Consider the following 22676-nt stretch of genomic DNA (forward strand, 5'->3'; position numbering starts at 1 on the left):
GCTGCATACATCCCAATGAGGGGAGAGGTATCAGGCTACTCTCCATTCTCCCAGTATCCATAACAAGCAGAATAGGGCCTCTTCTTTGGATAACCTGGAATGGGTTAGGTCTTTGACAAAAGAATGACAAGGACATCTTTCCAAATGTGAAGCCAAGGCATCTATGACAGATACCTTAAAAACAAATAATTCTCACTACATTTGGGGTAAACTCCAGGATCTCTGAGACCTAAGGATATACATTTTAACCTGAACCTACAACATTTCCTTTGCTACCTGCATCCAGGGGTCAAAAGAGATCACATGGTATTTATACATGTAGGGGTATTTTGTATGTGTGTCAAGCAACAATATTGTACATATGCACATTGTCACAGTTCATAAAAATCTTATAAATCCACAAAATGTTTGAAGCTAAATTAACTAATAGCACATCTAGAAACAGTAGTAATACTATTGTTAGTACTAAAAGCATAATTCAAACTCTACTAAGAAGTTAACGAAGGTGAAAAGGCTTTATGGAAATAACCTGGAGATTAAACCACCATTTATTTCTAATATTATGTCTTTTGGAAATTTTAAATCAAAGATACTAGAAAGTTTTACTTAGACTTTCATTTAGGAACATCATTGATAAGCAGCTTACTACTTTTATTTTCTGCAAACCCCAGCTATGGCATTTTCTCAGTGTTTTAGCATGTGACAACATGACCAGCAAATACAGGAGTGGTCGGGCTCTTGTCCTTCATCTGTTACCATGTATTGCATCAACCAAGTAAAGCAAAAGAGGGAAAGTTGCAAACAGTGTTATGTCAAGCATTAGAAAATATCAAGAGAATTTCTCTGAATAAAATTATCAGGAAGAATTTCCCATCTGTTTAAATTTTTAATATTGAACTCTTCAGTTGAAGACCACAGTTTTTCATGGTTCACTGAAAATTTCTAAATAGATGTTTTGCCATCACTAACTCAAAACTAAAAAGCCAGATTTTTCTTTTCTTTTTTTTTCTTTTTTTTTTTTTTTTCTGATCCAGTGTTTTCATAGCCTTCTTTCCAACGAAACCTTTCTAGGTCTAATAACACCACTATTCCTGCTGATGTTGGACTTGGGGCAGGATGTGTCTTCTGGTCATACATCCCATTCAATTCATGATTGTTTCCTGTTCCTTCTCCCTTGCAATGTTTCCAAGATATATTCCTTTCTTTCCACAACTATCCCCTGTAGCTCCTGCATCATGGTTAACCTATAACTAAATAATTGCTATAACCTCCTCTTGCTGGGTAGATCCATTGTCTCTTTTACAGTTCATTCTAAATGAAATATGAAATTATAGAATCTAAGTGGTGTTCTTAAACTACCTGCAGTAGTGAACAGGGTTTTTATTTCCCTCAATCCATCATGGACTGATACTTTTGTGAATTAAAATACAATGAAAGTACTGGGAAAACCTTCACGTGTGTAGATGTCACGATTATATCAAACTGCTATAAGAATTTCTAAATCCTGTCGGTTTCTATATTTTTCTCATAACAGACCTCTACCAGTTTGCTGATAAGTGTCAGACTCCTGAGTCACACCAATGACTTTCTACTGTTCACTTAATCATGGTTATTTTCTAGGCTTGTCATTTACATTATTCCAATCCAGGCATAAAAAAATAAATATAAAACTAAACCCATTTAAGAGCTAGGAATGTGGCTCATTGGTATAGCACTTGTCTAGCACATGGAGGCCCTGGGTTCAATCCCCAACACTGCAAAGCAAACAAACAAACAAAAACCTAAATTGTTTATTTTGTTCTTTTCAGTTGGTTGTGCTTACATAAGACCTCTTTTCTTTCCCTTTAAATATTCTTTGACCTTAAAGTGCTTTAAAATCCCATAGGTGCTTGATTAACAATTCCTATAGGTATTTGATAAAATTGTCATAGATCTTATAGCAAAGTAGTAATACTTTAATCGAAATATTGACAGGATACTTGAAAATACAAAAGTTTGATAGAGAAGACAATAAATGATACACATGCAAAATCTATTCTAAATGTATTACAGAAAATATTAAGAATATTATGCAAAAGGAACATAGAAATTATATCCAAGTTCTTATCATTAAGATGGCCAAATTCAGTATTGAAAAGCAGTATAGAAATTAAATTCTGTACACTGGGTTTTTATAACTAAAGTTTTTTAAAAACACCAAACTATTTGGTATTATGTCAACAAAATATCCAGATGAATTTCTGAAATTGTAACCATATTAACTGATGTTAATATATTGCAGAGATTACAAAGAGACATCTCAGTGAGACATTTGCCTTATAGATAGACTTCATCATGCCATTAGTTCGATAGACTAAAATGCAGATAGCATTACCCTCATCTACGGGCTCGAAGACTGATAATCATCCCCTTCCTTCTGGGTTCCATTGCTTCAGCCAGATTACTTTTCGTACTGTTTCTTCATATACTTTGCAACACGATCACATTGCATTTTTCTTCAAAACTCTGGCAGATTGTTTGGGCTAGAGATAGATGGAGACAAGAGGCACCATCTGGTGCAAGATCTTTATTCCTTGTTAGCACTACAGGAGTTCTGGTATTTTACATGGTTCAAGCAGTAGCAAAGATTTTTTAAAATGCATAGATTGAGAAGGTGTAAGATGGTCAAATGGCCCTTGGCACTGTCTAATCATATCACTGGCTTCATTGGTGGAGAGTTGGGGTTTTTTTGTTGGTTTTTTTTTTTTTTTTTCTTCAATTCAGACAACCAGTGGCATATGGTTTCATGATTCACAAAGATGGTCCTGGACTATAGATTTGACGATCTCAACATAACTTCCAGGCTTGCCAGAGCTGTGTTATAGCAGAGAGAGCAAATAGCTCATGATATTTCTCCTCTGATGAGTAAGCTCCAAAATCTCAGGTTTAAATTTGATCTAGAATTGAAAGAAAAGAAACCATGTCCTCCCATGCCAGTATCTATAAGTCTTTTCTTTTTTTCTTTTTTTGACCAGAGGTGAGTGTTTATTTTTATCTTATTGATCTACAACTTGAGAAACCAGATGCTTAAATAATTCCCAGGTTAATTCTATGGACTCACACCAAATATACACTTTTGCTATTTTTCATACCTTTCTATTCTTTCAAACTACAACTGTTCACTTTTTAATAGAAAAAAATTCTGGTCAATTTTTAATAGAAAAAATTCCCTCCTCTCTCACACAATTAAAGTCAGTGTTTTCTAAAGGAATTGGCTAAAAACTAGGGATGAAAAAGTTTGTCTGATGACTCTATGAAGCTGACACATAGCTACCTTGTGAGGAGAAGTGAAAAAAATGAACCAGAGCAGTGATTTGGCAACAAACTAAAACACACCAAAAAATGGGACTTATACAAATTGATCTTGATTACAGTTCAAGAATTAAACTAGAGGAAACACTCTTTATTTGCCCTTGATTTGGGAAGGCTACGTTGAATTACAATCATTAGAGTGTGTGCCAGAAATGTGAAGTATCCTTATAATGATCACTAACAACATCTTAATCTTCATGAACTTCTAGCCCTAGTGCTATACATGCATAGACCTCAGATCCCCATCTCTCCTTGGCCATTTTCTTCAATCCCTTCATCCTAAATTAAGTCCTGATTTCTCTTTCATGCTTCCTTCATTCACCTTCTTACCTCCAGGATCATGTTTTTACACAGTTTTCAGGGCTCACAAATTACTGCTTTTTTCCACTCAGCCCCTTTGACCATTTATTCCTGCCATCCACCTTTCTCTCCCTGAAGTCTTCCTTTTTTGATATCAGGAAATGTGAAGATATCTGTTGGAATTATTTGAAATGAAGAAGGAAAATAAGAAATAACAGAACATGCCTAAGATGAAAGGGCAATATGTTGAAAAAAGTGGATGTCAAAAAAGTGACTATGAGAGCAAATGGTGTAGATAAAGTCTGCATTAATATGGTCAACCCATTGCTTTTACTTCATGGTCGATTGTAACTCACATCTACAACTCTCAGGAATAACAAGCTTTGCAAGTGGTTTTCCATTGACTCTCTTTAGTCAAGAGTTATGCTACCATCAATTCTTTACAATTGTCCAAGAGCCAGAACACCTCATAAATTTTTGGCCATTCTTCTTCAAAGCTGAAAATTTGTGATGAGTCTTGTTTTTATGTTTATAATAAATAATTTCCTTTAAAGTTCAAAGAAGAGTTATCTGTATACTTCCCACAGATTCAGCTGGAAATGGGAGTCTGCTTCTTCTTGGACCACATACCCAAAAAGAAAAAAATGAATGTGCATGACTCTGTATTGATAAAGGGAAAGCCATCTCCCAGTTGCAGCTCATCTGCTCTGTATGTTGGAGGTGAAACAGATGGTGGAGATCAGAGAATTACCAGTTTCAATGTGCTTTACATTTAATGACTTTTGAAATCTTGACCTGGGAGATAAATGTACAGCTAGTGACAAAACTTCAGATCCAAGTTGCTATCAACAAATAATTCATCTCAAGACTCCAATGGTTCCCTTACTGAAGATAGGATACAGACCAGTTACCACATTGACTTTTAAAGCTCTCTACCTTCAGATTGCAACCTATCTTTTCAATGTTTTACATGCTGTTTTCATTTTCTAATCCTCAGTTCCTGGTAGAAAAATCTATTTACTGTTACTTTAAAACTGCATGTGGATTCATTGTCTACAATTTTATTTATATGCATTTCTTTTGGGGATGTCCACCTTCTTGCCTCTCCACTGATCTAAGTAACATCCTCCCTTTGAATCTGTCCTAATGACTCACACTATCTGTGATCCTGTCTCAGCTACCCCATACTATGATACCTCTATCCTCTGATCACCTAGACATCTGATCTTTCATGCTAGCCATTACATTCTTGTTGTGGGCTCTTTTTTGTTATTATGTAATATTTTTTTACATGTATTTTGTCCTCTCTACCAAAGTAGCTGTGTCTGCCGCTGGGGTGAACTCTCAGTGTAGGTTACTTAGAGGAGATCATTTGCCTCTAAGTGCAACCTTAAAGAACAAAGAAAAGGCACTTGCTATATTTGTCAATTGACTGTTTTATTGAATTCATGCATTTTACAGTTAAGTGCATAATCAATGTTAAATATTCAACTTCACAAATTCTCTAACTATAAAGATTTTTGCAAAATTAAGTCTAGCTTTAATGAAGTATATTACTAGGCATTAACGTAAGACTGAGCTAATACCCTAAAATCTAACTTAGTAAAATATGGATTGAAAGCTTAGGAAAAAATAGAGATAAAATTAAAATTTCCTTTTAAAATCTGAAGTAATATACTCGACTTTTTAAGACATCTTTTCAACATAGCTAATAGTCTGAATATCAACACAGTATTATTGGTTTTTGTTAACAAAGTTGGATATTGACCTGTAGGATTGATCCCATCAGGTACTAACACCAAAAATAAAACAGGCAAACTTGTTTATGTTGAAAAGATACTGAGACAAACCTATTCTCTATACTCTAGGCTAAGTTCTGCAAGAAGCAGTCTCTTGAGTAACCTGGGACAATGAAGCATTCTAGGAATTTGGAAATGTAAATCAGGGGAATTTGGAAATGTAAATGGAAATGTCATGTATTTGAATACATGACAGTATACAGAAAAATAAATATAGTGTTAATAACAAATTTTATACCAACTGCAATGTGATATCTATATAAAGTCCTACATAATTTTCTTATGCCATAATAACTATTTCCATTCAGTCAAATTCCTGTGACTCAGTCAACCAACCAGTTCCTTCAATTAATTGATTGGTTGATTGAATTAACCACATGTTTAGGCACTTAAAAAAGTATCACTCCAAAGTCACATCAATGTTTATAGCAGTTCAACTCACAATAGCCAAGCTATGGAAACAACCTAGGTGCCCTTCAATGGATAAATGGATAAAAAAAATGTGGTATAAATACACAATGGACTATTTATCAGCTATAAAGAATAATGAAATAATGATATGTGCAAGTAAATGAGCGGAACTGGAGAATATCATGCTAAGTGAAATGAGCCAATCTCAAAAAAACAAAGCCCAAATGTTCTCTCTGATTCGTAGATGCTAATCCACAACAAGGAAGGTTGGAGAGGAGAATAATAGAAATCCATTGGATTAGACCAAGGGAAATGAAGGGAAGGGACCAGGAGGGGAATAGGAAAGACAGTAGAATTAATTGGACATGAACTTTACTAGTCTTGCATTTGAATACATGACCAGGGTAACTCTGCATCATGTACGACCACAAGAGTGGGATCCTAAATAGAATCTGTGTATGCATAATTTGCCAAAATATGTGTATATTCTACTGTCAGGTATAACTAAAAAGATCAAATGCAAATTTAAAAAAGAAGAAAGTATCACTCATAACTTAAACTGGTCTCAGAAGCTGAAGAGTTTATAGCTATGAAAAACATTTTCTAAGCTTAAAGTAACATACAAAATCTTGTACCACTGACCACCAGCTATCTGCATACATGTGTGCTCCCACACATAGGACAGAGTTACTGCTGGAAGGAGACTGCCCAGCCCAGTACTCCACTTCCCAGACTCTTGCATTTAAGTGATGTCCTTTGACCAGTTCTTGTTAAAGGCCAATGACCTAAGAGTGGCATAGGCTATTTAGGGTGCAGGGGTTAGAGAACACAAATGCTTTCTCCATCATCTCTCTTCCCCTGTCTACTCAGGCCTTTTTCTTCACACATTTTAATCACTGCTGCAATCCGATTCCCATGGTGGGAAGAGATTCTGTCTTGAGGTAAGATTTCTTTCCATCTAATCTTCTTTTATTTTGCCATTCCAACCATAAAGAAAAGCCTAAAAAAGAATCCAATTATTGGGTGAAAACTGGGACCACTAAACATGAATCATAATTTTATGTTTGATTATAACAATAATGATGATAGTGATGATGGTGCTGAGGATAATTAAAAAAACCAAGGGCTTTTGCTTATTTTTAGAAAAAAAAAGATTCTTTAAAAAAAATTTGTGAAAATAAATACCACATTCTAAAGGCTTTACTCTTAGTCTTTCAAAAAGAAAAAATAATTATTTCAATTAAAACTGAGCTAAGCAGAATTTAAGCAATCTCTCTATAACATGCTAAAGACTATGAATTCCTCTTGCAATTTATTCTCCCCAAGGCATTCATTGTTAAGACCTCTAGGGCATCAACATAGCCTGGGTTTAAAGTTCTGATTCAAACCACAGTCCATCCCAGTAAGCACCCTGTGGTGCTCTCACTACCATGCAGTGGAAAGAATTGCATTGACTTCCTAAGCATCTAATTGAGAAAGAACTTACATGAGCTCTTACCTTTACCATAGTCTCCTGGAACTGTCAACATCACCAAGAAGCTGGACCAGGGAAGAGTCTAGAGTTAAGATCTTGCAAATTGGAAAAGAGGGAGTCAAACTCAACATATACAAAAGATCTTGGAAATAAAACACATTTTACCTAAATTTTCCACAATTTCTTTAACTGTTAGCTAATATTAGCACTTGCAAGGGAAAACAATCAGTAACATAAGCCAAAATCTCATTGTTTTAAATATATAACTCTTTCCCTTGGTCTGAGTTTATTTCCTCTCTTTTCTCCAACTTGTGCTATTATTTGGGGTTCCCAAATTTAATAGCATTTCTGACCATTCTTAATTGCACCTTAATGGGTGTTAAGCATGTAGTGTGTGCAAACATACAGAATTTTCTAGCCTTTGACTGTTCCTTGCCTCTGGCCTCTGTCAGAGAGGCTTGCTAACTGCATCTCTGGGGAGCAATCACACAGTTTGACTCAGCCTGTGGCTCTGACTATTGGGACTTCCTGAAGTCACAACCACTTTGGCGTCCAGAACTGGGGCACGGTGTGTCTACTCTTCATAAAATCCAGAGATTGCAAGGGAAGTGTGAAACGTGAGAGCTGATTAGGGATGCACCTTAAATGGTATCAAGGGAGCCAGTTAGCAATGCAAAATATGAGATAATATAAACATAACATTCGCTGCCTGCCAGTTGATCACTTATGTGAGCACCACGAAAAGCGAAATACAGCAGGAAAAAAACTGGTGATCAGCAACAAATACAAGATTTTCTCAAAGACAATTTTGCATAAAAGTTCAATTTCATGGACAAAATGCACAATGAAATGATGTGAATGACATCCCAGCAGAATTTGATATGTCTATTTGTCTTTCGGGAAGTTGTTTGGTACTAATCATTTCTAATGGGTATATCTAGTTCTTTAATACACACACCATTCCTTTCTTGCATGTTATTGATTGAGAAAATTTGAAGTGAGAAGATGTAATTATTTGGGCTCTATTTAACCTTCTTCTTTGCGTACAATAGAGTGATTCCATTTTTGCTGGTAAGAAGCCAAAGTAATTTTAATTCCGGAATTTCTTTTTTAATTATTAGTTTTTAAGGAACATAGCATCATGGTTAGCAGAGAGTCCCTTTCTTCTTCTGTATTCTGGTGTAACTACTCTCTTGTCAGGCTAGGCTTTCATAGAGAGGAGAAAAAAGTCTTTCTAAAAGCCTTGGCCTAATTAACAAGAATGAACTAGATTTTATGATGAACAATTTATAGGCAGTTAATAGAGCTCATACACGGTAGCCAGGAGCTAGATAATTTATCATAAAAGGAATCTCAGTTACAGTCCTAATCCCTGTTCTCTTGATATTGCAACCAACTGCATTCACAGTGGCCAGTGTTAGAAGCTTTGATTTACAAATGATGCTGCATTTTATGTAGTCATAATGAAACATATAAATGCAGTAAATACTGTATTTCTGCCCATATGCTTCAAATTCTTTGCCAAATCATTTACTTTTCTGCATTGTTGTATCTAGATAAAAGAATTTTTCAAAGATCTCCAAAGGACTCTTTCCTAGCACAAATAATAAAAACAATAGCAAATTGTTTGTCAACCATCCTAAGTATCTGTTGAAAAGAAACTGATTTATCCCTAAAAGATTAATTCAGCTGTTATAATGAGTTGTGAACAGGGAAGGCAAATATTTCTCAAAATTATGAATAAAATAAAATAACAAATGTCCAAAAGTCAATTTTTAAAAGGGAGAATTCAAGGTAGGTGAGACTTAAAAGAACCACCCATATCATCTGCTAGCACTTAGTGTCCTACTGCTATTTTTGTTTGTGACAAAATACAACACACCTCGGGTGAGCAGACTGCCTGTGTGTGTACTGCCATCACCAACACATGGGCTGCAGCTGGTCTACCCATTCCACTCTATAGGGAGTTCTTTAGGTCCTCAAATTAGATAACACTTCCTCCAGGGGTTCTCCTCAACTCTGGTGTCTTGTCTGTACACCTTCATACATGCAATTCTTCCTTCTGCCACAAAAACAAATACATGGAGCTGAAAATGTCTGATTGGCTTTCACATTCCACATTGACCATGAACTTCAGGGCAATAAGGACCACTGTATTTCCAGTCTCAAGTCTGGTATAATGCCTGGGACATGATGTGCATGTGAATAAATGCAAAAGACATTCTGGTTTCCAAAGGCTATAAATATGAATGAGACTAATCATCCCAGTGGTATGATCCAGCAATAAAACTGATTACAGAAATTGACAGTGAATTAGTCTATATTTTAAAAAGCTGAACATTCAAAAGGCTTGACTTTTTCCTTTCTTATGTCCAACCTTTTGCAATAAAAAATAATGAATAGAATAAAAATTCAGAAGATAAGATCAGAGAAATATGATTGTTTCACCTGAACAGCTGTGCTCAACATCATATCAAATATGATTTCTGGGGATGCAAAGAAAGTGCCGCCCATCCCTCAAATGGACAGCCATGAACCATTGTAAAGTTTTTAGGTCCCAGAAGTAACAGCTTCCTGACCTAACAGGAATGACATATGAGATTATGTGACTGTTGGTTCACTTGATGGACCATTTCTCAGGTGATCAGGGATTTAGTTCTTCCTGCCAGGGAACCAGTTTTTGTATAACTGAGCAAAGTACATATGGTCAATTTTATTTTATCATCAACTATTCCTAAGTATCAAATACACCTTTCTACACTATCTGGGGATTATAAAGTTAGGTTCTGATATTTTTTATAGCAAGATAGTTTTTAATTAAAAGGAAAATGATACATTTCCATCCCAGATTCTCCCCATCTTCATGGAGAAACCAAGTCTCTAACAGTACCAGAAGTCAAGCCCATGGCTCCTGAGTCACCGGCAAGGATAGCATCCCCAACACACTCAGGTGGCTAGCAGGAGAATGTAGTAGGAAATCTACCAGTTCCTGAACACCTTTTACAATTTATTTTCTGTCATGAAGTGCAAAGATGCAGTGCAGAACATGCCCCTAGCAATGTCTTCTGAGGATGCCAGCCCAGCAGGGTCATGCAGCCCATGACACCTATGAGCAGATGGAACCAACAACTCCCTGCTCTGAATCAAAATAAGTCCTAAAAAAAGTTACCTTTTATGATTCGTAATGTCAACTAAAAATAATAGAGGTGGTTAGTTCAGACTGAAGGATCACCTTGGAGATTTTTCCCTAATTGTGCATATTCCAAAAAGTGTCTTTTTTCCAAATGAAATTGGTCATTGACATGTGGATATGCTCCTAATAGCAAAATAAAAATATTCCCTGCCTGAAGCATTATAATAAAGTTGTCTTTTTCCATTCCATTGTCTCAGAACATTTAATCAATTGACATGACATCTGGGGCAGGTCAAAAGGAGCCACCTCTATTAATTTATAATTGCAATGGTCATTAACTTATTGATGATGCACTATTATTACTTCCACTTATTTTTAACAGAGTTTTAGTTTTAATTTTGTGAATGTTTTCATTCTGGAAAACCTCTTAGGATTCAAGGATAGACACCTAAACACATTTTAATCCTGTGTTCTCATTTTGAAAATCATCCAATCCCAAGGAAAATTCTGAAGTGGTTGAATTTTTACCCAGAAAAACTCCTGGCTTCCAATTTAAGAGGCATCTAATTTCGAGCATCTAAGATCTTCCTCTATCAAACTCTTATCTAAGTTTAATATTTAAAAACATTTTTTAAAGTCTATTTAATTATTCTAACACAAAACTGAGCACACATTAGGAGCCCGAAATTTTTAGCTGCCTTATTTTTCCAGTCAAGGAAATTCTCTTTTATGAGTTAATCTTGTGTTTTTTGTTTTTGTGATGCTGGGGATTGAACCTCAGGTCTGGCACTCACTAAGAGGGGCTCTACCATGGAGTTACATTGCCAGCCTTCCAGTTATTTTCAAATCCATGAAAATAGTGATTGATAATTTTCTTCTGCTTGCAGTATTTTATCTTCTCTAGTTATAAAATAAAAGGGTGACTTCTCCTATTAATTATATACACATGTTGGTTCATATGTGTTCGGGTGGGAAGAGGGAAAAGGAAAAGGTGAAGAATTATGTATACTACTGAAGATGCTGAATTGACACCAGGTAAGCAGTTATTAGCTCCACCTACACATAAAACCAATCTTGGCCCCTGTGTCTTCCCTTTGCCTCACAGGCAGGGTCCAACTTCCCTGTCTTTATCTTCCTGAGTTAACAACAGGATTTCGAAGGCCCTATCTCAGTTCTGGCAACAGCCAGCCAAGGACTGACAAGGCAAGGCTTGTTCCAGGCAGACAATGGGAAGTAGATCACAGCTAAAGTCGCTTAACTCCAAACATGGAAATGAATTAGCTAAACTGCTCTGGCAATGATTTTCCCTAGTAACGAACAGCATGAGGGAAGGCATTCCTTAGCACAATGGTGTGTACATGACAAGTGGTTGGGTTCATTCACTTAGCATGTTTTGCGTAAGTTATGATTAATAGTCCACATTTTTTTCTGATATTGTTTCCATTTTATTGTGAATTTTAGGTCTTAAACAACAGTTGTGTTTCAAATATTTTAAAACATACCAGACAGGCATTCTCCACCCAATTACCAAGACTATTATAAATAATAGCTAACTTGGAGAATCTGTATACCACATTTCTTTCCCCACCAAGTTTTCAAAATACTATACGTATATGCATTCGCATGCAAATTCTTTGCTGAACGTAAGTATACTCACAAAATCATTGTCACTTTCTGATTTGTGCAGGTAGAAAGTCTATTAGAACAAGAACTAAATTGCATGTCAGGGCATCTTTGAATGGCACACCCTCTCTACAGAAAGTGGGCCGCTCATCCAGACATCCTTGTATTTTGACATAAGCCCTGTCACATAGAAGAGTCCATGCTACCAGATACACTTCTTTTGAAAATGTCATCCAGGGTATAAATTGATTTTCTGCCTCAAATGCAGTTGCTGCTCTGAGAAACCTCCCATCCTATTAAAAGTGTCCCTGTTCCTCCTCCACGTAGACATTGACTACATGATGGAGTTGACATATATGTAGGAATACAAGGTTCTAACTGATTTCATTCATTTATTCAACAACCGTACACAAGTTGCTCTTTCAGATGCAGTGAACAAGATAGCCAAAGGTCCCTGCTCTCGTGGAACAACTTCTAGAGTGAGGAAATAGATAATAAATCAATAATAAACTAGGTGATTTCAGATAGTATGTTTTGAAAAAAATAAAATCAAACAGGACCACTGATAGAGTGACCACTCTGGAAAGGAAAATGTCTTCCAAGGTTGTGATATTTGACTTGGTAGAAAGGAAACAGGATTTAGAGACAGAAGATTCAGGTTAGGATTTTTGTAAGAGCCGTTAGGCAAGTTCCTGAAAGACTTCTACCATTTAGCATGGAACTAGTAGCCCATTGGGACATATCTCAGTATTCTTAAAAGGGTTCATACTGGCTCAACTTGACCACCTTTTCCATTGTGATATTTATATTAAGGATAAAACCCACTACAAACACCCTTCTAAATATGAAGACTAAATCAATGGTTCTTAACCCTGTATGCACATTAGATTTTACAAGAGGTCCCTCAATAAAATACCTATGGCTATGTCCCAATCATTTTAATTTAATCTGCACCTTTGGGAAGAGACTGGACATTGAAATTTTTACAAGTCCCCAAGTTATTTGAATCCTAACCCTGCTGGAATTCCTCTAAATATGATATAAATAATGCAAGATGAATTATTAGGAATGACTTGCAGGTGCAACCTGCAGACAGCTAGAAAAAGAATTAGGGGGTAAAGGGCTTTTGGGAGTGATGAATACATTCTTAAGATGCTCCACTGACTTATAGAAAACTATCTGAAAACAACAACAACAACAAAAATGAAATAATTCAACATTTTCTTCACGGGTTTATCTCAGGTGGTTTAGCATAGAATATCTACATCGATGGACAAAAAATATATAATATTATCATCGAGCCAGATTCATATTGCTTGTGGTATTGCCCTTTTTTTTCAAGTTGTACCACAGAAATCACACTCTCTGGAGGCTAAATACTGCCCTGCTTTCTCCAAATGATTTTAAATATCACACCTCCACCTACACATTAAATTGGTCCAAACTAGATGGAGTTTGGGGTTTTAGGTTAAAATTATTGTCTTGTACAAGTCTGTCTGTGCTTTGCCCATAACTATTGCTTTTACCTTTAGGCCTTTCAGTACTCTGCTTGATTTCAGAAATTAAAGTCTATTTAGGCTGTTCTAAGTCTTGCTCTGCACTATAGTCTTCGTACCATGACAACATGGAGAGGTTCCAAAATAGTTTTTGGACTGATCATTAGGAAGAACTAACTGTGGGTTCAGCAATGAGTCAGAAGATTTTAGTAAACAGAAACATTCATAGGCCGCCACCTTTTTTCATGGTGCTTCCCATTGCCTCTACCACATTCCTGTTCCTTCTTTATTCTTATTCCAATCCTACCTAGTTTCCAAGGTCTTACTTTCCTTATCTGGTTTTTTCTCTTCTAACTTTCTAGAACACAAAATTTGTGTATCCTTGGTTGTTTTATATTTGATTTAACTGGAGCATAAGTCCTTAGATGAAAAGAAGCATATCTTACTCTGCTGCCCTTCAATAGTTTTTCTGTAACTAGACTAGACTTGATCCACAAATACAGCGTGGACTTGGAAGGTAGGCAATAAATGGAAGTGATTTTTAGAGGAGTCTTCTGACCAAGGGCCACAGGATTAGAGCTTGATCTAAATCAAGTCTTCAGAAGGACACAATTGAACAGACCTGGTCAGCATGTTCCTGAATCTATTCCAGAAGCCAGTAGTTTGGGAAGTGAAAGAAAAGATTTCAGAATCTGAAGGCAAAACTAGATTGGAAAAGTCAGGCACAGACAGACCAATACTGCTTGATCTCACTTATATGAACAATCTAAAAAAGTAAAACTCATAGGAGCAGACACTAGAATAGTAGTTGCCAGAGGTGAAGGGGTAGAAAAATTGGAGAGATATTAATCAAATGACACAAGGTTTAAGTTATGTGGGATGAACAAATTCTGAAGATGTAATGTACGAGACAGTGACTATAGTTAAAAACGCTCTAGAATACACACAGAATTTGCAGAGAGTAGATCCTAAATGTTCTCACTGAAAAAAAAAAAAACTATGTGAGGTAGTAGATGTTTATTAGCTTGATTATAGTAATCATTTTACAATGTGTGTGTAAATATACATATTGCAAAACATCACACTGCACACCATAAGTACATATAATTTTATTTGCCAATTACATCTGAATACAGCTTATGGGGAGGAGGTATTCAGTTACTTCTTTGTGAAATGGGTTTGCAGTCTTGCAACAGGAATAGATACAACATGTATGTAAAGTTGCTACACAGTGACAGGCATTTATCAAATGCTTGGTAAGAAATAACTAGTATTATAATAATCTAATGTTATTTCCAAAAGGACTTCATATTACACAATGTATACTTGTATCCAAAATAAAACGGTACCTCATCAATATGTATAATGTATATGATTTTATGTATCAGTTTTTAAAATTAATTAAAATAAGGACTTATCACATATTTTTGCAAATCCAGGATGGGATGAGATATTAAAACATATGGAGCTGGAGTTGTGGCTCGGAGGTTGAATGCTTGCCTAGCACGTATGAGTCCCTGGGTTCCATCCCCATGTTCTGCAAATAAAAAAAGAATCCTAGTATAGGCAAAAGGAAATTCATGAGAGATTGAGTCACAGTGAACACTTAGATAAAAGTGGTGAAATTTAGGTTCTTGTGGAAAAGGACTTCTCTTTGGCCTTTCTCTTATTATCCCAGAAATGCATTTTTTTTTTCATTCTTTTGGCTGACTTTACAAAGTGTTAAAGCTTTTGCATTGTAGAAACTACAAGAGGGTGGTACAAAGGATTTGAATGGGTTCTGACCTCACTTGAAAACATATTGTAATGTTTGAATAGGTATTATAATCTCTGCAAACTGTTTTCATCAGTTACAAAATGACTACACTTAAGAAAATTAGTGCAATATGTAATACTATGTTCATCAACCTTCCATTACTGTAAAAAATACCTAAGAAAATTCATTTATAAAGATGAAGGACCTACTTTGGTCCATGGTTTCAAAGGTTTCAGTCCATGATCAGTTTGCCCATTACTTTTGGGTCTGTGGCGAGGCAGTGCATCATGTCTGGGCTCACACACGGTGAAGCAAGCTGCTCAGCTTGTGGCACTGATAGGAAAAAAAAAGAGAGAAAGAAAGAGGAGAGAAAAAGGGCCCAACATCCCCTTCAAGGCTGTGGTTCCAGTGGCCTAACATTCTTCCACTGGGCCCACTTCATAAATGTTCTGCCACTTCAAAATAGCACCCTGGGCTCAAGACCAAGCCCTCATAACTTGGGCCTTTGAGGGACAATCAAGATTCAAACTATAGCACTTACTAATACTTTGTCTTTGAGATAAGGCAACAAATTCAGTGATCAGACAAAAAAATCAACCAAGTCTGAATTTATTCTTAGTATTTACCATGAACCAAAAGCCATGAAAGATAGAAAAGAAACCTAAGCTAGAGAACCCAACCTTAGACAGCTAACTGCCAAATGGGACTATAATGTACTTTAAAGGAGGACAAAACTAGGGGCTGGAAATGTGCCTTGGTGACAGAGTAGTAGGCCCTGGGTTCAATCCCCAGCACCAATAAAGAGATAAATGACACAAGACTAAACGAATGAAGGTCCAGCTGTGCAAGCCATGCCACGAAGAGCCTGATTAACTACCAGGCCCACCACTCCAAGGTCACCTCAACAGAGCTCTAACCCACTTCCTGAAGACTTGCTCTCAGAAAGTGTTTCAGTCAAGTTGAAGCACATGCCAATGCCGACATGTGATACCCACTCGGCTACGCTTGCTTGTCTTCCTTCTTTGCAAACCTAACCATAACCAATCAGAATATTTTCTCTTCTAAAAATCGCCCATTCATTACAATACATCTTAAATGCAGGAGTCCCAAAAGTTTGCTTGGAGCTTTTCCTAACTCTTAGAACTAAGTGTTAATTTTCCATTTTCGAAATTCCATTTGGTCTTGTTAACTCCCCTCAGTAGCTGATGCAGAGTATACAAGACAATATCTTTTTGCTTCTGGATTAGGAAGCAGAAAGCTATGCTCCTTCATTTCATATCATCCCCAATGGCTTGCTCACAGTACAGACTTACTTTAAAAAACTGAATTCACCAATAGGGTTGGATTGAGGTGTTCAATTAAATTATTCATCTTAATATTGATTTAGACAAACCAACTGTTGGTAACTTGAAAGAATGGAGGAGCCTCAAGAGCCCAAGTTCATCATGCCTACCACCTGTCAGTTGTAACCTTATAATTTCCACTTCACTAAAATCTCTTGGTGGTTTTAATTTGCTTAACCTAACAAATATAGGCTCAACAGGACACTAAAGCAGAAGGCATGGACCAGGACTCCTCCATTCAGTTCAAACCATAATAAAAAAGCATGTGCAGTACAGCTAACCTGACAATGTCCCCAATCCTGTCGAAACTGGATTAAAGGGCATGCACAATGCAGTTAAAAGCAGCACCCTTCCCCCTTGTGAAAAAAGACATCAAATGTTAGCTTACCCTAATTATAATGCCAAATCTCTACCCCTGATGGAACATGGGGCACATGTTCCAAAATACATGCTAACATGGTAGCTCCATCCCAAGGTCTGTACCTTACTCCTCCACTCAGGAATTCCTCTCCCCTGAATAGCCCAAGACCCATGTAAGCCAAAAAACACTTGGGTAACCTGGGAACTGTGAATAGTGGGACCACTCAATTTCCTGATATGTGCAATTCAATAATGGTCCTTTCTGTTGACCCCAAATCCCCATCTCAGGGTTTTACATTGGCCTCTGGTCTGAGGCAAACACTCTGAAGCTCCTGGGTAAACAACCACATTCACTTATTCCTTAAAGAGCCATTGGTGTCTATGATGGGTTATGTACTGTGTAAGCCTAGAGGACACGTTTAAGCAAACAACCAATTGCAGTAGCAGGTTATAGTGTTTTGACAAAAGAAGTATAGGACAGGAGGCAGGAGGGGGCACAAATAAACCATCATTTCTTAACATTTTCCAAAGGACTTTTAATGACGAAGAGAAGGGTTATTTAAATAAGTAATCCATGAAACAGGAAACTGACTTTGATATCAAATTCTCTCTCCTCTCTCTCTCTCTCTCTCTCTCTCTCTCTCTCTCTCTCTCAAAAAGGCAGGAGTAAAATAACAGGAACTCAGAGAACTTAGAAAATAAGGGTGGAGGAAGTCCCTCTCTTCTCTGCCATAGTAATCTTTCTATCAGAAGAAAATATTGAGCAGATTGATAAATATTTTAGACCCCTAGTGAAGATTTCTATTACATATAAGCAATCTTTATTAACCTTTATCTTCCACATTTTTTAACCAATTGAGAACAACTGCATCCTAGAAAACACGGTGTTACAATGTGGCAAACATCCTACTTCCAAGAGTAATAAACTACGCTGTAATTATAATGTTTTCACCATATTCTTTCTTCATTTCTCCTTTTGGATTATGGATTATAAAGAAGGATTTTATGCAGCACTTGGTGACAAAATATATTTCTTATTAATGTGTAATATTTGCTACATTAATAATTGTATGGTTTTAATTATTGATGCAAACTTAATTGTGCCCCATGTCCCTTTTTCTTGCAGCTCAATAAAAACTATATATTTCTTTAATTAGGCTTCATTTGAAGACTAGGAAACAATGCAGTAGTGGTTTCTTGCTAATTCACCTATACACAGTCAGGAAAGAAATGGAATTAGCGTCACGAATGTGGTTTTGAAAGAAAAAAATATCTAATTGCTTTGAAAGTGTGACTTTCCTTTGCACAGTTAACCTCACCCAGAGGCCAGAGACACACAGCCAGCCGAAACCTAACACTGCAGCAAGGGATGGCTTCCTCCCTTCCCTGGCTCTGGGGAGAAATCTCATCGATTTCAGGAGAGATAGAAAGAGAAAATTGGGGTCATCTACATGGCTATCATACCCTCTTCCCTCTTTACATTCCTTGCTTTAGTGGAAATGCAGTCTCAGTCACTCCCGCTTGATTTCAACATTTGGTTATGGTGCTCCACTTCCAGACACTGGGAATGTTATAGTCACTTTATTCCCTGTCCAAGTGTTTCAAAAACAACTGAAAGAAAGGATGGGTGGAAGGAAACTAGCATTTGTTAAATATCTGGCTCAGGTTACACTAGGTGCTTCCAATCAATTATTTCTTTACTCTCCAGGGGTCACAACCATAAATGCCAGCAAAACCAAGACAGAAAAAAAGCATACTGGGCTCGAGAAACAAAGAAGCCTCTGAGCTCCATTTTTCATTTTCCATTTTTTGAAAGAGAAATGAGCACAGAAAAAAAAATATTTTTCTACTTCAAAACTAGCAAGAGAGCAAGTACAGTTGATGAATGGCAATTGATACTGGATCTCGACGTCAGGCAAGCCATTGGGAATAAGTGACTGGGAAACTGAAATCCACCAGGTCACATCTAAGAGAGATGCTCAAGCTCAGTCCTTTACTTTCATGTAAGAACACAGGCTTGATCTTGACAGATCTACTCAAATTTCTAAGCAAAGATGAAAAAGCAGTGTTTGGTGTAAAATTATTCTGTTTTTAAATACCTTTTTTTTCCCCAAAAAACAGTGCAAATCATAGCTCAGATGAATATGGCCCACGACCACTGCCTGGTATCTCCAACAGGTCTTCTCAGCACAGGTGAAATACGTGGCTCTACCTCACTGCATGTCGACCATCCTACAAGGATAAGCACCATGGATTTATCCTCAGAAGGCATAGAGGTCTCAAATATTGTTTTCTTTAGGAAAAACTTCTGAATATAATTCATGTTTTTTTTAAAAAAACTTATTTTAAAGGCATATATATTCAATATATTCATTACATACGTACATATTTTTAGCAGGTTTCATTTCTCGTCTTACACCATGCAGTCACACCATTGATGCAGTCATATGCATACATAGAGTAATAATGTCTGTCTCATTTCAACATTTTTTCTACCCCCAACCCCCTTCCCAACCCCTCCCTGCCCTCTGCCCTATCCAAAGTTCCTCCATTCTTCCCTTGCCCCCTCCCTTTATGGATCAGCATACACTTATCAGAGAAAATATTTGGCCTTTGTTTTTTGGCATAGGCTTATTTTGCTTAGCACGATATTCTATAACTCCACTCATTTATCCACAAATTCCATAATTTTATTCTTCTTTATGGCTGAGTAATATTCCATTGGATATATATACCACAGTTTCTTTATCCATTCATCTATTGAAGGGCATCTTGGTTGGTTCCACAATCTAGCTATTGTAAATTGAGCTGCTCTAAACATTGACGTGGCTGTGTCACTGTAGTGTGCGGATTTTAAGTCCTTTGGGTATGAACTTACCCAGTGGGATAGCTGGGTCAAATGGTGATTCCATTCCAAGTTTTCTGAGGAATCTCCATACTGCTTTCCTGAGTGGTTGTACCAATTTGAAGTCCCACCAGAAATGAAGGAGTGTACCTTTTTCCCCACACCCTCACCAACACTTATTGTTGCTTGTATTCTTGATAAATTGCCATTCTGACTGGAGTAAGATGAAATCTTAGTTTTGATTTGCATTTCTCTAATTGCTAGAGATGTTGAACATGTTTTCATGTATTTGTTGATCAAATGTATACCTTCTTCAGTGAAGTGTCTGCTCAGTTCCTTCGACCATTGATTGATACGGTTATTTGTTCTTTTGGTGTTAAGTTTTTTCAGTTCTTTATACATCCTGGAGATTACTGCTCTGTCTCATGTGCATGTGAAAAAGATTGTCTCCCATTCTGTAGACTCTCTTTTCACATTATTGATTGTTTCCTTTGCTGAGAAGAAGTTTTTTGTTTGAATCCATCCCATTTATTGATTCTTGAATTTAGTTCTTGCACTTTAGGAGTCTTGCTAAGGAAGTCGAGTCCTAAACCAACATGATGAAGATTTGGGCCAGCTTTTTCTTCCATTAGGCACAGGGTCTTTGGTCTAATTCCTAGGTCCTTGATCCACTTTGAGTTGAGTTTCATACAGGTAAGAGATAGGATTTAATTTCATTTTGCTACATATGGATTTCCAGTTTTCCCAGCACCATTTGTTGAAGAGGATATCTTTTCTCCAATATATTTTTTGCACCTTCATTACATATGCTTTTAAATACCAATAATGGAAAACAAAAAAGTAAAATAAAATTATTATAGCTCCATCAACCAAACATAATCACTATAAACAGTGTTACACATTTCTATCCAGGACTTTGAATTACTCTTGTATTTGACAACCTTTAAATCAATGTAATCACACAATGTATATACAATTCGCCATAGCCCATCTTTCCTTAGCTTGTTATAATAAGAACTACTATACACAATGTACTGATTCACTTAACATTTTTTAATGACTGCATAACATGTCACTAAAGAGTTTTATACTAGTTTGCTAACTCAGCCTAATTGAGGTTTTCGTTCAGGGGAATATCTAAATACTGCATAAAATATCACAGAGAACATATTCTTACATAAAATATTTTCTATATTCAATTATTATTAAAAATCTTTAAAAGTATAATGTGCTAATTATGCACATTTCTAAGGCTATTAAGTTAGAATATCAAATCTTTTCTCAAACTATTACCAATTTATACTGTGGTATATCAGTTTACAGGTGTTACTACATTTTTATTCACCTATAAAGTCTTAAAAATTAAGTGAATTTTGATAATAGATTTTATATCACAGTCATAAAAAGTCAAATCTTTTCCCCCATGCTAATTAGAAACAATTGATACCTATTAAATAACTTCTTATCTTTTATAATTAGGCTTTTATTTTTGCTTTTATAATTTAATAGAATGAAAAATCCATGTCACCCCATCTCAATTGATGCGGTAGGTAAGGATAAAAATGTTGATAAAGAGTTACAGGTATTTTGTTTACAAAACAAAGACAGAAAACATGTTACAAAAGATATAAAATGCATTATCCTATATGCATATAAATTTGATGAGAAGAAGAAAGTCAAGAAAAGACACAGATTGATTTGGATTCTGGATTACAGCTAGCAGAAGACTCTACAGAGTTAAGTGCCACTTATGATCCTGTCTTTTTAGCCTCACAGCTATAGTGTTTATGTAAAGGCATCATTCTCACTTACATTCATTTTCTGTTGTTGTGTAGCAACCTAAAACCATACAAATTTATTATGTTAGTTTTCTTGCTCTACAGCATGGACATTAGTTAACTGCATCCTCAGCAGGCCAACCTCAAGGTGTTGACAGGGACTACAATCACATGTTCTACTCCAGGACCCTCTTCCAGGCTCACTGTTGATGGTAGAATTTGTTTAATTGAAGTTGTATACCAGTAATTCTATTTCTTGCCATTCACGGAGTGTTACATTCAGCTTCCAGAGCCATCCTACGGTCCTCGCCCTGTCTCTCCTCCGTAGACCCTCTTGTCACATAGATGTTTACCTCTTCCAGGTTAACAGGTGAATTTCTCTAATGCCTCATATTTCTCTGACCTCTGTTAAGATCTCACTTGACAATGTCCGGTTCAACCATATTTATCTTCCTGTTATTAAATAAAAGTGAAATGATTAAGGACTTTTGCAACATCTGCAAAATCCTTTCTGCCACTTAATGTAACACAATCACCAGGGAGATACCCCATCACAATTTACTAGCCCTGTTTGTACTCAAAGACAGGGACTTACACACCAGGAGGAGAGAATCTTATGGGTCATCTTCGGATTCTGTCTACCACAGTAACTTTCTGGGGGCTTCCCAAAGAAGCATTGCACTCTTGTCAAAAAATGAGTTTCTGAATAGTTCTAAACACTTTCTTAACTACCTTTCTTTTTCCACAACTGCTTTGACCTCTTGTCACTGTCTTACCACATTATCTGATAGGTCCAGTGCCATCTACTTTCAATACCTGTGACTATTTAAAAAACTTTAGTGTTGGAGCTTTTTTCCTGCCATTTGATAAGTATAATAAATAGTTGTCACAAATGAAATTCACACAAAAGCTGGCTGTGTGATGTCAATAATAGGTACAGTTTTTGTAACAGTAATGTAGGTTGATTCTTGAAATCCTAAATTTATCATTAGTACACTCTATTCAGA

The 22676-nt window shown here is 36.3% G+C and overlaps 1 long non-coding RNA gene across 1 annotated transcript; it reads right to left on the bottom strand.

Moving 5' to 3' along the window:
* Window positions 1-15060: 15060 nt before the first annotated feature.
* LOC306663844 lies at window positions 15061-22117 on the bottom strand. Its single transcript, XR_013764562.1, has 4 exons — window positions 21704-22117; window positions 19925-20686; window positions 19146-19278; window positions 15061-15124 (listed from the first exon to the last, which is right to left on the bottom strand). It is a non-coding gene; the product is annotated as an uncharacterized lncRNA (long non-coding RNA).
* Between the last annotated feature and the right edge of the window lie 559 nt (window positions 22118-22676).

Source organism: Sciurus vulgaris, assembly GCF_902686455.1.
Source record: "Sciurus vulgaris genome assembly, chromosome: 6".
NCBI lineage: Eukaryota > Metazoa > Chordata > Mammalia > Rodentia > Sciuridae > Sciurus > Sciurus vulgaris.